Source organism: Pteropus vampyrus, unplaced genomic scaffold, assembly GCF_000151845.1.
Source record: "Pteropus vampyrus isolate Shadow unplaced genomic scaffold, Pvam_2.0 Scaffold283, whole genome shotgun sequence".
NCBI classification, from domain to species: Eukaryota; Metazoa; Chordata; class Mammalia; order Chiroptera; family Pteropodidae; genus Pteropus; species Pteropus vampyrus.
The window spans coordinates 1,844,390-1,858,742 of record NW_011889064.1 but is presented as its reverse complement, the minus strand read 5'-3'; the positions used below and the strand labels follow the sequence as shown (position 1 = coordinate 1,858,742).

General features: G+C 36.4%; 1 protein-coding gene across 2 annotated transcripts in view; it reads right to left on the bottom strand.

Moving 5' to 3' along the window:
• DUSP16 (dual specificity phosphatase 16) overlaps window positions 1–14,342 on the bottom strand; it is a 71,030-nt gene extending 56,688 nt beyond the window's left edge. The window contains exons 1-2 of one of the 2 annotated variants that reach the window (XM_011376024.2): window positions 13,717–14,342; window positions 7,037–7,168 (exon numbers count right to left, since the gene is read on the bottom strand). The gene's annotated coding sequence lies outside the window, so the exon portion shown is untranslated. The remainder of the gene's footprint in view (window positions 1–7,036; window positions 7,169–13,716) is intronic. The other variant, XM_011376023.2, reaches the window with a different exon arrangement.
• Window positions 14,343–14,353: the final 11 nt, after the last annotated feature.

Below are 14,353 nucleotides of genomic sequence, written 5' to 3'. Positions count from 1 at the left end.
TGAACTTTGGCTTCTATTTCCTCATGACTGTGAGTAGGTTTTAAAAAAAAAACTGCTCTATATCTCCGGGGCAAAGTACAAGCTCTACCACATACCCAGTGAAGGACTTGTGTATAGCAGCAGTTAAAGAATTAACCTTTAGGCCCAGGATTTTAAGGTGATACCATACTATATAAAGAGAAAAATGAGTAAGATTAATAATTAGAAAACCAAAGATCCAACAGAGCTTTGAAGTGCTTCTTACTGGTCATCAACAAAGATTTCTCAGTCTAGGAGTCAGATATTACCCAAGGTTCCAAGGAAATTTTAGATACTAGAGGTCAGTTGGGAAAAGGCAATACTCTCAAAACTTAGAATTTTAGAGCTGGAAGACACCTCAGTATCATCTTGTCCATCCCCCTAGTTTTATAGGTAATGAGGAAGAAGAGAGAGAGGAAAAGGACAAATCTGAGGCTTCGAATCCTCTTTGGAGTACAAAGCCCTTAACCAAGCAAGCTGCACCAGGAATGGCTAAAGATAAGAGAGGCTACTCTGCAGTTAGTGTATTCCACTCACTCCATTTTTTATCCCTGCAACTATATCACATATGATCTGTAAGCAGTTCTAAGTTGTTATTCATATTTTAAAAAGAAAATGGCATTTTACAACTCAACAACAAAAAAAATCAAATAACCCGATTAAAAAATGGGCAAAGGGCTTAAGTAGACATTTCTCCAAAGATGATATACAAATGGCCAACAAGTATAAGAGATGCTCATCAGCACCAATCATCAGAGAAATGCAAATCAAAACCACAATGAAATAGCACCTCACGTCTGTCAGAATGGCTGTTATTAAAAATGCACATACAACAGTCTAGAAAATAACAAGTGTTCGCACAAATGTGAGATTACAGAACCTTTGGCATCATTGGTAAGATTGTAAGATGGTGCAAAACATTACGGCAGTTCCTCAAATAATTAAAAATCATTTCCATATGATCCAGCTATTCTACTTCTGGGTTTATATCCAATAGAATTGAAATCAGGGTCTCCAAGAGATATTTGCACACCCATGTTCATAGCAGCATTATTCACAATAACCAAAAGCAATTCAAATGCTTACCAACAGATGAATAAACAAAATGTGATTATACATAAAATGATAATACAATATTATTCGACTTAAAAAGGAAGACATTCCTATCACATGCCACAACATGGATGAACCTTGAGGACATTATGCTAATAAATAACAAAAAGACAACACTGTATGATTCCACTTATATAAGGTACCTAAAATAGTCAAATTCATAGAAACTATGTAGACTGTGGTTACCAGGGGCTGGGGGGGAGAGAGAAAAGGGGATTTGTTGTTTAATGCGTATAGAATTTCAGCTTTGCAAGATGAAAAAGTTCTAAGGATCTGTTTCACAACAATGTGGATATACTTAACCCTACTAAACTGTATACTTAAAATGGTTAAAATGGTAAATTTTATGTTTTTGCCACAACAAAAAAATGAAAAAAGAAAAAAAAGAGAGAGAAAGAGAACGGCAATACATCTCTAGCTTTTTCTTGCTGTGTCCCTCCTAACCTTTCATACTCTACAAAGGTGCCAAAAACTGTTCCAGGATACCGTCTAAAACTGTTCCAGGATACCGTCTAAAACTGTTCCAGGACACTGTTTTTCCTCTCTCAAACTATCCTACAGAAGCAGCCAGCTAGCAAACTGCTCTTAGAGTAAGCAGGGCAGATCTACAATCATAGGAGAGAAAGGAGAAATGGCCAGGAGAGGACTTGAGGTGCAATGACCTCCACTTCTAATTGTAACTTTATCTCTTAACCTAGGAAAGACTGGTATGCTGGAACCCCATTGAAGAACCCCTAGGGCAAAGAATTAGGAGTCTTTTACTGTGACTTGTTTAAACCATGAAGAGATAATCATTAAAGAGATGCTGACAACAAGTATAATCTTGATGACCAAGGCAATGTATTTTACTCCTTTGCATCCCCTCAAATATCTGTAAATCACTCAGTAAATACTTGTTCATGTTGATTACAATGGCATACTGATGACCACTGGCAAAAAGAAGTATCTTCTGATCCAGAAAAAAGCCTACCAAACACAGAAGCCAAGGTGCTTATTTTAATGAATGAATTAAGGTCATTTCTCTAAAAAAATCTCCACTGATTTCACAGTAACTTTTCTTAAAACCTTATATAAAACTACTTTTTCCTGGCAAGTGGATACCATACTGCCTAATACTTAGTACATGGAAATTCCCCATTAAATACTCTAGCTCTTTAAACTAATGTCACATTAACTACATTCTATGAGATAGCCAATGGTAGTGTCGAAAATCTTGCCACAGAGGTCATTCATTTGCCAGAAAAATCGCTTAAGTTTGTCTTTCAAATGGGACTGTAGATGAAAGAAGAAGGGGTTTTCAACTGTACATGATTTTTATTGTTGGTTATAAAATGAAGAAGCTATAAAATCAAGCTTCCTGAATATTTACATTAACAAGGCTCTTAGTCATTCACATAATGAAAAATGAAAACAACTGCTTTAATTACATACTTAAAAAGGTTTCAGTTGAAGTTCTGTATAGTGTTCCACCAAAATAAGAAAGAAATGGATATTTGGATATTCTGTGGCAATGAAATTAGACACTGCCCCTACACTGTTTAAAGTAGCTATTAAGTACGTATACATACACACATTTTATTATTAAAAATGCATCCCGAACTGCAGATGCCTTTTGTCATCTTAAATGCCATAGTTAATGTTTATCTCCAGGATATCTCAATACTGATAAACCATAAATAAAATGCAGTGGGATCCTTCTGTAAGACTTTTGTTGAACAGAAGATTAACACTTTTTAGGTTAACATTTTAGGAGTCTCTTTTATAAAGCAGTGCAATTGCTTTGTAATTTGTTAAAGTTGGGAATATAATTTTCAGCCCACTGTATATCCAAATTCATATACTCTTGACAAGATTCTATATAAGGAACCAGATCATCACTCTCTCTGAAACACAAGCAAAATCCCATTTTAAGGCACTTGAAACATCAAAGGTTCTGCCTCATTCAAGTATAGTTGCTACAGTGCATACAAGGAATCACTTTCCTTTAGTTGTCCTTTCATTTTATCTAAAGCAAATGTGCAATGTGAATACTATTAATAAGAACAAATGTCCACAAGTAAAAGGGGTGCTCTACCAGGTTTTTAACTAGTGTTTAAAATGCCTCCTCTGTTGGGAAAGGAAGCATTTTCTCAGAACACTGTACTGAGGTTATTTTGATTATAGACTACATACACATGTGTGTGTATTTTTCCCTATCAAAATAAAAATGCAATTAGTTTTCCATTTTCAATGGAAATTTGAGGCAGAAGTAATATGAGTAACTGCCAAAAAGCAAAAACCTAAATCTAGCTTTCATCTTCTATATCATCGAGATCTTTATTAGAGATACCACACAGCTATCGAGATGACTAAACAACACCATACATTTTCATAGCCTCTCATCCTGTCCAATATTTTAATTAAAAAATAATAATAAAATACGAAGTGGTCAAAAGACAGGAAAAAAAAGTTTTAGAACTGGAAATTATCTCAGAGACGATCTAATACAATATTCTATTTCACAGTTGAGAAAACTGAGACCTAACTGTCTGTAAGTTAGCCCTACAACTAATTGGGCTATCGGTCTATATAGTGTTCCACCAAAATAAGAAAGAAAATGGATATGGCCTTGTTTGAGGGGAACACCTAACAGTCTTCAGACTAAAGAAAAGTTGTTTTATAAAGTTACTTAATACTCTTTGTGCTTCCCTTTCTGCTTATTTGTGACAGACACACAGTCGGCCAGCTATCCAACTGACATTTCTCCCCCTATAGCTTGCTAATAGAATCCCAGCTTTTCCTGGGCAGCAAGCAATGTGCCTAAGCCCAGGAAATGACACATAATGCATGTTATACTAACCCTCAGCAATACACTCACTTCTCTAATCTCTCCCATGAGTGGGGGTAGTTTTGTAAAACAGTTCGAGCAAATGACACTGAAGAGAAAATCGAATGGAAGCTTCTGAGAAAGATTTTATTCTCAGTTAGGCAAGCAAAGGAGGAGGGACTGCTTGTACTATTCCCTTCCTCCTTCTTGCCTTGAAAGGGGATGTGATACCTAAAGCTGAGGCAGCCATTTTATGACCTGGTGGCAGTGTGAACATGCAAAAGATGGCAGAGTCAAAGATTGGAAAGAACCTGAGGACACTGCTGAGTAGCTGAACCATCCCTGAGACCACCTACCTCTAAATTTCTCTGAACCAGATAAATAACTTATGGTTTAAGCTTCTGCTAGTGGCTTTCTATTAACTACAGCTGAAAGCAGTCCTGAATTTAAAAAAAAAATTTCTGTGGCATGCTATGATTTTCCTGCCCAATCTCACTCCCATTACAAACATATTGTTTATACTGCATGCAACTAAAGTGACAGGGTTATATTTCTCCTGCATTGTTAATAGAGACTAGTTTAATTACTTTATAGTTATAATATCTCAACTATATGACCCTATTAACATAAATGTCATCGGTAAAGAAAACAGTAGGGGAAAAACATGAGTTAGAACCATGTTTGTTCTTGATAATTAACTTTGATCCTTTATTTTGCCAACGCAAATCCTTTCTGGAATTAAGTACCATATAAATAACAAACTGATAAATGATATCATCCCACTAGTATATTCCCTTCTTCCTCATGAATTAATCAACTAAGATGGAAATATTACTTTATCGAAATAGATGTCTGTATTAGACTGCTCTAAAAATATTAAGACATCACACCAATTTATATCATAATTTTCAAAGTGCGATCCAGAGACCTCTGGTGGGAGGTGACTGAGACCTTTTCAGGGCTCCACATGTAAAAACTATTTTTGGTACTACAAAGATGATCTCTGCCTTGTTCACTTTCATTCTCTCATGAACATACAACAGTGAATCCAAAGGATACATGTTATGTGATGGTAATGTATCACTCTGGCACCTAATAAAACATGCTGCATTTTGTGTTTTTAAGAAATTTCTAAGGTAGCAAAATTTTAAGATGTAAATACGTTTTTTTTACAGAAATTAACTCAAGTGTGTTCTCAGTATTTCTATTTCCTAGGGATAGCAATCTTTCATTATATCTGCTATTATCTCCATAATCTCATTATCGTCCAATGAATTCACTGTTTTAAGAAACTGAATGTTTTAAACACTGATATGATGAGCTCTTTAAAAGCAAAAGATCGTCTTTAAAATAGAAATGAAAAAGCCACTGAAGCATCATACAGAGTAAATTATCAGATTTCATGGACTGGAGCAGTACACAAAATAGCTGAGAACTAATAAAGCTTTGTATAGTTGACAAAGCTGAATGTCTACTGGATGAAATCAGTAAAAAAAATCATGGCAATGCCATGATGCGGAATCTCATCAAATTAAAGATTTTACCGCAAATATGAACTATGATATCCCCACTTTAGAACTGTAGTTATGTTTTGTAAGTGGACAAATCCATAGATGGGGGTGGACATACTGTTTTGTTTTTATTATTCCAGTATCCACGCCAACTAACTATCAAAGAAGGTCTTCTTTTATGTGAATGCTTGGCAACAAATACAAGTGCTGCTGAATTACTCAAAGTATTAAATAACTTTTTCAATCTCATGATTTATCCTGAAACAACCATGTTGGTATCTGCTCTGGTGGTACAAAAGCAATGGTAGGCAAAATGCTGGCACTTTTAGCATGAATTAAGGAAGGAGTACAAAATTGTACTAGTAGTAGTTATATTTCTCATTGTCTAACCATCACTTTTAAAAAGCCAGTTTCACTTAATGTTTTTGATAAAATTAAAATTATTCATTTTATTAAATCTCACTTTTTGAGAACTTGGTCTTTTTAACATTCTATGTGATGAAATGGGAAGTACACAAAAAGCACTTCTAATACAATGGCTATCTTGAGGAAAAGCATTTATGCAATTGTTTGAGCTATGAACTAACTGCAACTTTTTTCAAAGAATACCATTTTTGCTTAAAAGAATGACTGGCAGACAATTTATAGTTTATTCAGACTTAGGTATTTGGCAGACATTTTCTCTAAAAGGATTAAAGTGAGCCTGACACTTCAAGGAAAAAACTGACAAAATCTGTTGCCAATGATAAAATTTGAACTTTTGAGAAAAATTAGTATTTTGGAAAACTTGAACTCAACATCAAAATATTGAACGCTTCCCAGTCCTTAAAAACTTTTTTGATGAAATTAATGAACATGATTTGTTAAATATTATGTAAGCAAATGTGCCGACATTTGAAAGATCTGTATAACTCAATATATACCATTATTTTTCAAATGACCCAAGTATGATGTTATAAAATCACATACCCATCAAAGATCCATTCAAAGTACAAGATGGACCAATAGATTTTTAATGTGACAACAAAGAAAAAATTAACTGATATGGTTTCAGAGTTAACACTGCAACTAATCTTTAAGAATTTACCACTTCTTGAGTTTTGATGTAACAAAGAATACTCACAATTTCATAAAGACATTAAAATACTCTACCCTTATTCAACTATATATCTGTATATGACTGGGTTTTCTTCACATACTTCAAACAAACAAAATATCACAACGGACTGATTATAAAAGCAGTTGTGAAAATCCAGCTGTCTTCTATTAAGCAATAAAGAGAATGGCAAAATGTAAAACAATGTCACACTTCTCACTGTATTGTTTTAGAATACCTTTTTCATAAAAGTACGTTATTTATGTTAACCTTTAGTGAGTGATTTTTAAATGAATAAACATTTTAAACATTTCTCAGTTTTAATTTCTAATGTGTTAAATATTGATATAGTCCACATAAACAAAACATTTTTGGGGTCCTCAATAATTTTTAAGAGTACAAAGGTGTCTGACTCCAAAATGTTTGAAAACCACTGGTTTATAACACCACAAAAGAGCACTTATAAATATGTGTATATAAGAAAATGGGCACCTGAAAATGAATCAGAAGATCTCACTCCAGTTCTAGCACCACTTCTTATTTGCTTTGGGATTTGGATAAATTATTTAATGTCTCTAAGATCTCAGTTTCTTCATCTGTAAAATGGATAACTCATGTCTTGTTCTGAGGATAAAACACAAAATATGAAAAACAATTTATAAACTACAGGTATATTATTATTACAAGTTCTCAAAGTTAAGAGTTTTAAACACTTCTTGTGACCATATTTCTACAAAATTCTCCCTTCTTAAAAATTTATTACTAAAAGCAGAACTTACCAAAAAAATGCTAAGTGGAGATTTTTGATTAGCTAATTTGCTCAAAATGTCCAACCACATAATTGTACTGTATTAAATTTCTTCCCCTACAGTTCTAATTGGTAATATATAGTTTAACTAATTATGAATATTACCAAAAATACAGAAAGTACAGAAAACAGTAACAAACCCCAATGTACCCATCACCCAGCTTCAACAATAGTAAAAAATTTGTCAATATTGTTTTATTCCCCATTTGTGTGAGTTTGTGTATATCTTGAAGTTTTTGAAAACAAATACTAGGCATGATCTCATTTTGTCTATAAATACTTCCATATGTATCTTTAACACATGAGAATTTTTTAACATAACCACAATACTATTAACATATAGTTAAACTTTATGTTTATAATTCTTAAATACCATCTAATATATACTACATGTTCTAATTTCCTGAATGTCTCAAAAAAAAAAAGTTTTAGTTTTCAGTTGGTTTGTATCATCAAAATTACATTCTTACCAGCTCATTTTCAAGGAACACAAGATTTTTAGCAAAAGTTAGAACGAGAGGAAATAATACCACACTTTATATACCATGTGCAGTTTACAAAACATTCAAGAACTATCTTCCTGAGAAATGTGCTTCTCCCCCCATCGAACAACAAACAAAAATAACAAAAGAAACCCAGTAGAAAATAGGCCAGACTGGTGACAGCTCAGCTGCTCAGGAAGAGAAGTTGTTGAGAGTAAACAACCACCTGCCATTTCAGAAAAGATGAGGTCAGGTCTGCCACAGGGTCAAGCAAGCTGGAGGTGAGGTCAGGGTCCAGGTTCCAGAGCGAGCATACTGCTCAAATAAGTCAGGTGCCCAAGGCTGTAAGGCAACCAACCCCCTTCAGGTTTCAACTCAAAACTAAAAAAAAAAAAACCAATGCTCTAAGCTACAGATAAAATGGAACCATGATCAAAAGTAACAGTTGTGAGAATTAATTCAACTTATTCAGCAAACACTTATCAAAAGCCAATTCAACCAGGTACTATCCTAGGGTATGAGTTTTTTTTTTTTTATTATTTATACAATGCAAACAGTAAGTAGCATATACTTATGTACATGTTTTTCCACATTAATTTTAAGAGGAACGAGATATTTCATATTACCTTGCCATATATCACAATTTTTAGTGCATTTTTCTGTAAATTGCAGTTTGCCCCACCTCTCACCCAGACACTGAAACAAATCTAAGTTCCACTGTCCTTCCTTTCCAAATATTTCTGAAGCGTATACGTCACATTAGCTTTTATCACACATCACAAACTTCCAGCATTTATATCTACAATTATTTTCTAAATGGAGTATTTAGTTTAATAGAAAATCAAGGGAATGCTAAAGAATTTCCTACCTCCTCTGAAAATTGTTTTCTTTTCCATAAGCTTACCCAAGTGCGTCAGAATCTATTGTAGATGAAAACTGGTTAGGTGCATAGAGAAAAATTTCTAAGAGTTTTGTTTCTATAGACACACACAAATACCAATCCTTTTTAGAATCCTTTACCTCAATTTTATCTATAAAATTTTTTAAGTTTAAAATTGCAAAAAGAGTAGAGAAGGGAGGGAATGTATTTCTTCAAGAATGCTTGAGAAGTACTTTATAAATGTGTCCAAAACCAAGAAATAGTCACCAAGAAATTTTCTGCTGACACTGCAAAGGACATCTTCTCAATAAAACCTGGCAATCAGGTAACTGCAGTAAGAATCCAGACTTCCCCATTTCAGAACTGACACTTTTGCTTCAGGTTTCTACTATTTGTAGCAAGTCAGTAAAAATCCTAAGTTTAAGATAGTATTTCCAGTGAGACCACTAACTTCCCTCTCAGTAAACCTTTAATGAAACATAATTAAGCACACAGAGTATGACACAGTTCAAATTTACCATGTGATTCCTGTAGCATGTGGACAAGACCCAGATGATGTCATTCTTTACCCTATTTTACCCATCTGGTAATTAAGTCAAATAGTTTACTTACACTATCTGTACATCCTTTGTGTGCTCTCACACAAGGTACCATCAAAACAAAATGTTCTTGGAATTTAGCTTCACTTTATGGCACTATTGTGACTGTTGTTCCTAATGGAGAATTTAACCTAAGTAAATGGCCCAATACATCACAACCCTAAGTAAACTGTAAACAATATTAACCTCACTGCAAAAACATGAGATTCTTAGCAGATGGAAGCAAATTTAAAAAAACAAAACAAAACTGTAGATAAACTGTTAATGAAGAGTTAAAAACTCAACACTTGCATGCTTCAATATAAAAAAAATTATGTACATTTTTTTAAAAAAACTGGTTAAAGATGAAGTTAATTAATGTGTGGCCTGCATTCGAATTAGTTTAGACTGCAAATAAATATTAAAGTTATACCATTAATAATATTTATTACTATAGGCAAAACGGGTTATTAGCAGAATAAGTGAGACTGTGCCTAGCCCTCTATAATTTCCTTGACGCTGATCATTATTTTATTATCTTCACACATCACTATGGACATCACATTTTTCATATAGTGTTTATTTGTTTACTGACCTTCTGTCTTCTCCCACTAGAATGTAAATTCCATAAGGGCAAAAAAACATGTTATTTTCCACTGTATACCCAGTTTCTGAAACAGTGTCTAGCACATAATAAAGAATCCGAATAAGTTTGCTGAATGGAGAGATGGATGAATGGCTGCCTTCTTTGACCTCCCCAATTTCCTTTCCTCCATACACATGTTAACCATCTTTCAAGGCCAGGGTCAAATTCTATTATCTCTATGAAGATTATCTCCCCTAATCCTCCAATCTCTTTCTCTTTTATACCATAAATTTCACACTCCCCTGCTGTCTGATCATTTATCTTTGCATATGTACATACCTCCCTTAAAATTCTTATTATCCTTCTCTCCTTATTAAGGGCAGGGACTCATGTCACCAACTTCTGGTATTCACCTTAGTATGTATGTAGATAGTATACCATTAAGAAACGGTCTGCCCGATTGATTTATATATTAAATCAATTAAGCTAAAGTTTCAACTTTTTATAACCTATCCCTCCCTTTCCAATAACTCAGTTGAAATTGCAGTGGGTCTCCCTCTATTTTAAATTTATCTTTGGCAATTTCAAGTTTTACGTTCTCATATAATTATAATTTATGCTCAAAATTTACTATATACATGCCCCTCCCCCAAGATTAAAATTTTTATGTAATAAAAAATCTTGTGACTTTTGGTGATACCTATAATCAGATATCTAACCCCAAGAGAGAAGGAGGTGAAGTTTCATTACCTGCTTTTTGATGCTGAGGTACTGGAGGGTATTTTTTCCCTTTATGCCTTTTTCTTTTCATGCCAAGATGTATCCCATTTCCTTCTTTACTAATCATACCCCTGGCAAGCTTTTATTATTTCTTTGTACCTGTCTTTGGTAATCTGCCTTAGATCCTTCTTTTTAAGCCACTCCTGTTTCCTTCAGTCATTTATTTGATTAAATTTCAAATTCCCTTTCCTAGTCTGTGTATGAGAATGGCCTCTTCTTAAACCTGGAGCCCGCTTCTTTAAATCCAGCCAATCTTTCATGAACCTCATCCCTTCATATGGCCAATAGGCTAATGAAAATGTACAAAAATATCAGATTATCCACAAGAAAATCAGAAAAAAATGACATCTGGCTTTGGAATATATCATAATTGGCTTTGGGCAAGATTTACTTTCTTAATTATGTTTTTACTTAAGCCAACATTAGCAATATTTTATTTTATGATGGTGGATATGTCTTGGTTTTAAATTTTAATATAGTTAATTTAAAAAAAAAATCAAGCATCAACTGTGGTATTTCCTATGAAGCCTTTTTAACTAGTTTTTTCAATCTGTTGATTTTGTCATAAAATCTGGTTTCTGTTTCCCTTGATTATTTCCTCCCTTTTCTTGGGTAGCTAATCCAAATCAGCTTGCCTATATTAATTTACTGCTTCAATTTAAAGTATCATTTGCTTGAAAACGCAAAGCATTTTAAAAACATTAAAAGTCTAGTGAGATTTTTAGTCAAACTAAAAGGATAGAAAACTCTGCTTTTTGTAGATACTCCAAGAAAAGTTGTTTTTCCAGGATAAATTACACTGGTAATTCCGGCAAATTATATTTAGTGTGATATTATGATTGGTTGAAAAACATGAATATTGGACAGCTTTATAAGTCAGCTTCATCAATATATAATCCTGTAGGCCAAAAATTCTATGGAATTAAATCCCAAATAGTTATTTATAGAAAATACTGTGGAAACAAACACACATCAACCTTCTAACCTCAGCCTAAACTCTGCACCTACCTAAGACCTGATCTCAGCCTTACTTTCACAAATTTTAAATGTATAAGAACTGGGTTAACAAGATCTTCTCTTTTGCCCTCTTTTCAGTTACTGCCATTAAGCTTTTAGCCAGACATCCCCTAATCCTCAATTTTACAAGACTATTTTTACTTTATAGGTACTCAATTATTTTACAACTGATGTAGGTTTTTAGTGCTTGAACTGACTTTTTTTTTCATAAACTAGCCTCCAGATTATCAGCAAAATTAAGAATAAATTCATTTTTAATTTTCCCCCATGTGGAACCTTGATATGTACAAATTATTTTACCTAAAAATCAACTTTTGGGTTGGTGTAATTTAGCTTAAATTTCTGCGTAAGATGTTAAATATCAACCCCCCCACCCCCAAAAATTAACAGCAACCTTCTACACAGTTCTCAAACTCAGTAAATTCCACAACTTCATTTAAAAACAATTTTTTTTTCAAGGTGCCTAGTCACATTTTGACTAACATACCTACATAAAGCCATAAGTTCTTAAGTTTTTAAATTTACTTCTCTGGTTGCTGCCTTCACCAAATACAGAACTCCACAGGTCTCAATTAATTACGACCTCCCAAGCTGTGTGTCCACCAATATACATGATTCTCAAAGAAAAGTAAATAATTAAAAACTAACTCAATTGGTAAAAATTCTTGTTTTCTTTTTTAAAATGTACCTTAACTTTAAAAATCTCTTTTCTTGATGGAGTTTAAAATAGTTTAAATCCTTTGAAGAAAGTTGTCACCTATGTGCACTCTCAATCAGTCCCACAAAATGAGTGGCATGAAAAGGCATTTTTCTGACAGTCTAGGTTCCCCCCAAATAGCAAGTCATAAAAGTCTTTCGTGGATGGTAAATTTCACACACACCCTCGAAAGAAAGAAAAGAAACATACCTGGTCATTTTTTAAACAGGTTTGATAGGTTTGGTTCACTTGTAAGAGCAGAGTGTTTACTTATAATCTTTTAAAGAAGAGTGGCAGCCAGAGCACTGGGTAAATAAAAACTTCAGAGAGTTTTAAAAACCCTGCATCTTAACTCACTTCCCCTTGGTTCAAGGGGACGGCACAGCAAACCCTACGGCAAATGAGATTATGCAACAGGTTTTTCCTCTCCACTTTATTCATCACAGGCTGGTTAGAGGTGTGCTTTCTCCAAACAGCTTGAGATACCCAGGACTTCGGGATCTTTGCAGCTAACGTTTAATAACTTTTAGAATTTTGCATTATCTATTCATTTTAAGATCTACTTATATTGTCTCAAGTTAATTACCGGGTTTTTTGTTGTTGTTATTGTTGTTTTGTTTCAGGAAATAAACCTAGCATCTGCAAACTTCAGTTCTGCATATTTTCCTCCCTGGTGTTTTATTACATGAAAACGTGGAACCACACATGACAAACAGACCCTCGGTTGTCTCCCTGGACTTTATTTCTCACGTTTTACGACTAGGTTAAATAAAGAAGTCACCGGCGCATCGGGCCCCCCAACATCATGGCTCGGGCCCCAGTATGAAAATTGAATTGTTGGCTGGTTAGTTTGGTTTAAGAAAGCAATACCGTCACCACCCAGGTGGCCTGACTCCTTACACCAAAGGCGAATTTGGGATAATGGGAACAGTCAGGCCGGGGCCCCACTTGGCAGGCGTGTTGTGTAACAGACGCGCCTGGAAGTGAGCAGCTTCGCCCGCGAAAGTCCCGCAGTGGCAGCTCCTCGCGGCGCGACCCGGCCGGCCCGAACGGACCGAGACCCCGCGCCCGGCCGCCCGCCCCTTCCCGCTCGGGCCGGCCCCCAGCCAGGCCTACACCCCCGCCTCAAACGCTCGTGCGGCTCCGGGCCGCGGTCGCCCCCACCCCGCCGTCCGATAAAGGTGGCCCGGACGCCCGGGCAGACAGAGCCGGCGGGGCGAGAGCGCGGCGTGCGGCGGCCGGACTTGGGGCGCGCCGCGGAGCGTCCATGCTGCCGGCACGGGCGGGCGCCGCGAGCCCCGCACCCTCCCGCTCGCACAGTCCGCGCGGCCGGCCCGAGGCCACTTACTTTTGGGGCCGCCGACCTCCCGACTCCCTCTGGGGGAAACGAAAGTTGTCACGGCGTCTCCCCTCGGTCCCCCCTCGCCTCCCGGACTTGCGAGGCGCCGCCGCGGAGCCGGGAGGGCTGCGCTCCCGCTCGCGTCCGTCCCGTCGCGCTCTCCTCGTCTTCTTTTCGCTATATTATCTTCTCCTTCTCTGAGGGGTGGGCGGGGGCGGGAGGCTTAGGAAGAGAGGGGACGTTTGCAACTTTTCTTCACTCTTTCTCTTCCAGCACCCCCCACCACCACCAAGCAGCCTTGGAAAAACAATGTTGAAAGGGGTGAAGAAGCTGGGGAGGTGAAGGTGGGGGGCCGCGTGGGGAACGCAGAGGGGGGAGGGAGAGGTGATAATAATCGTTTAAAAACTGATTAAAGCCCCCCAAACAGTGATACACAGAAAGAGGGGGAAAGGCGGGGGGGTGGGGTGGGGGGTTGGGGGGAAAGAGAAAGAGTCGCTGGTCAGGAAACTTCAAGCGCGGATGAGGTCATTGGTTTAAAAATAAAGAGATGGCGTCACTTGAAACCAATCCCAGTGAATGAACTCAGCGGAGCCCGGGGGAAAGGAGGAGACAGGCGAGGGCAGGGCGGTGGGCGCCGGGCGG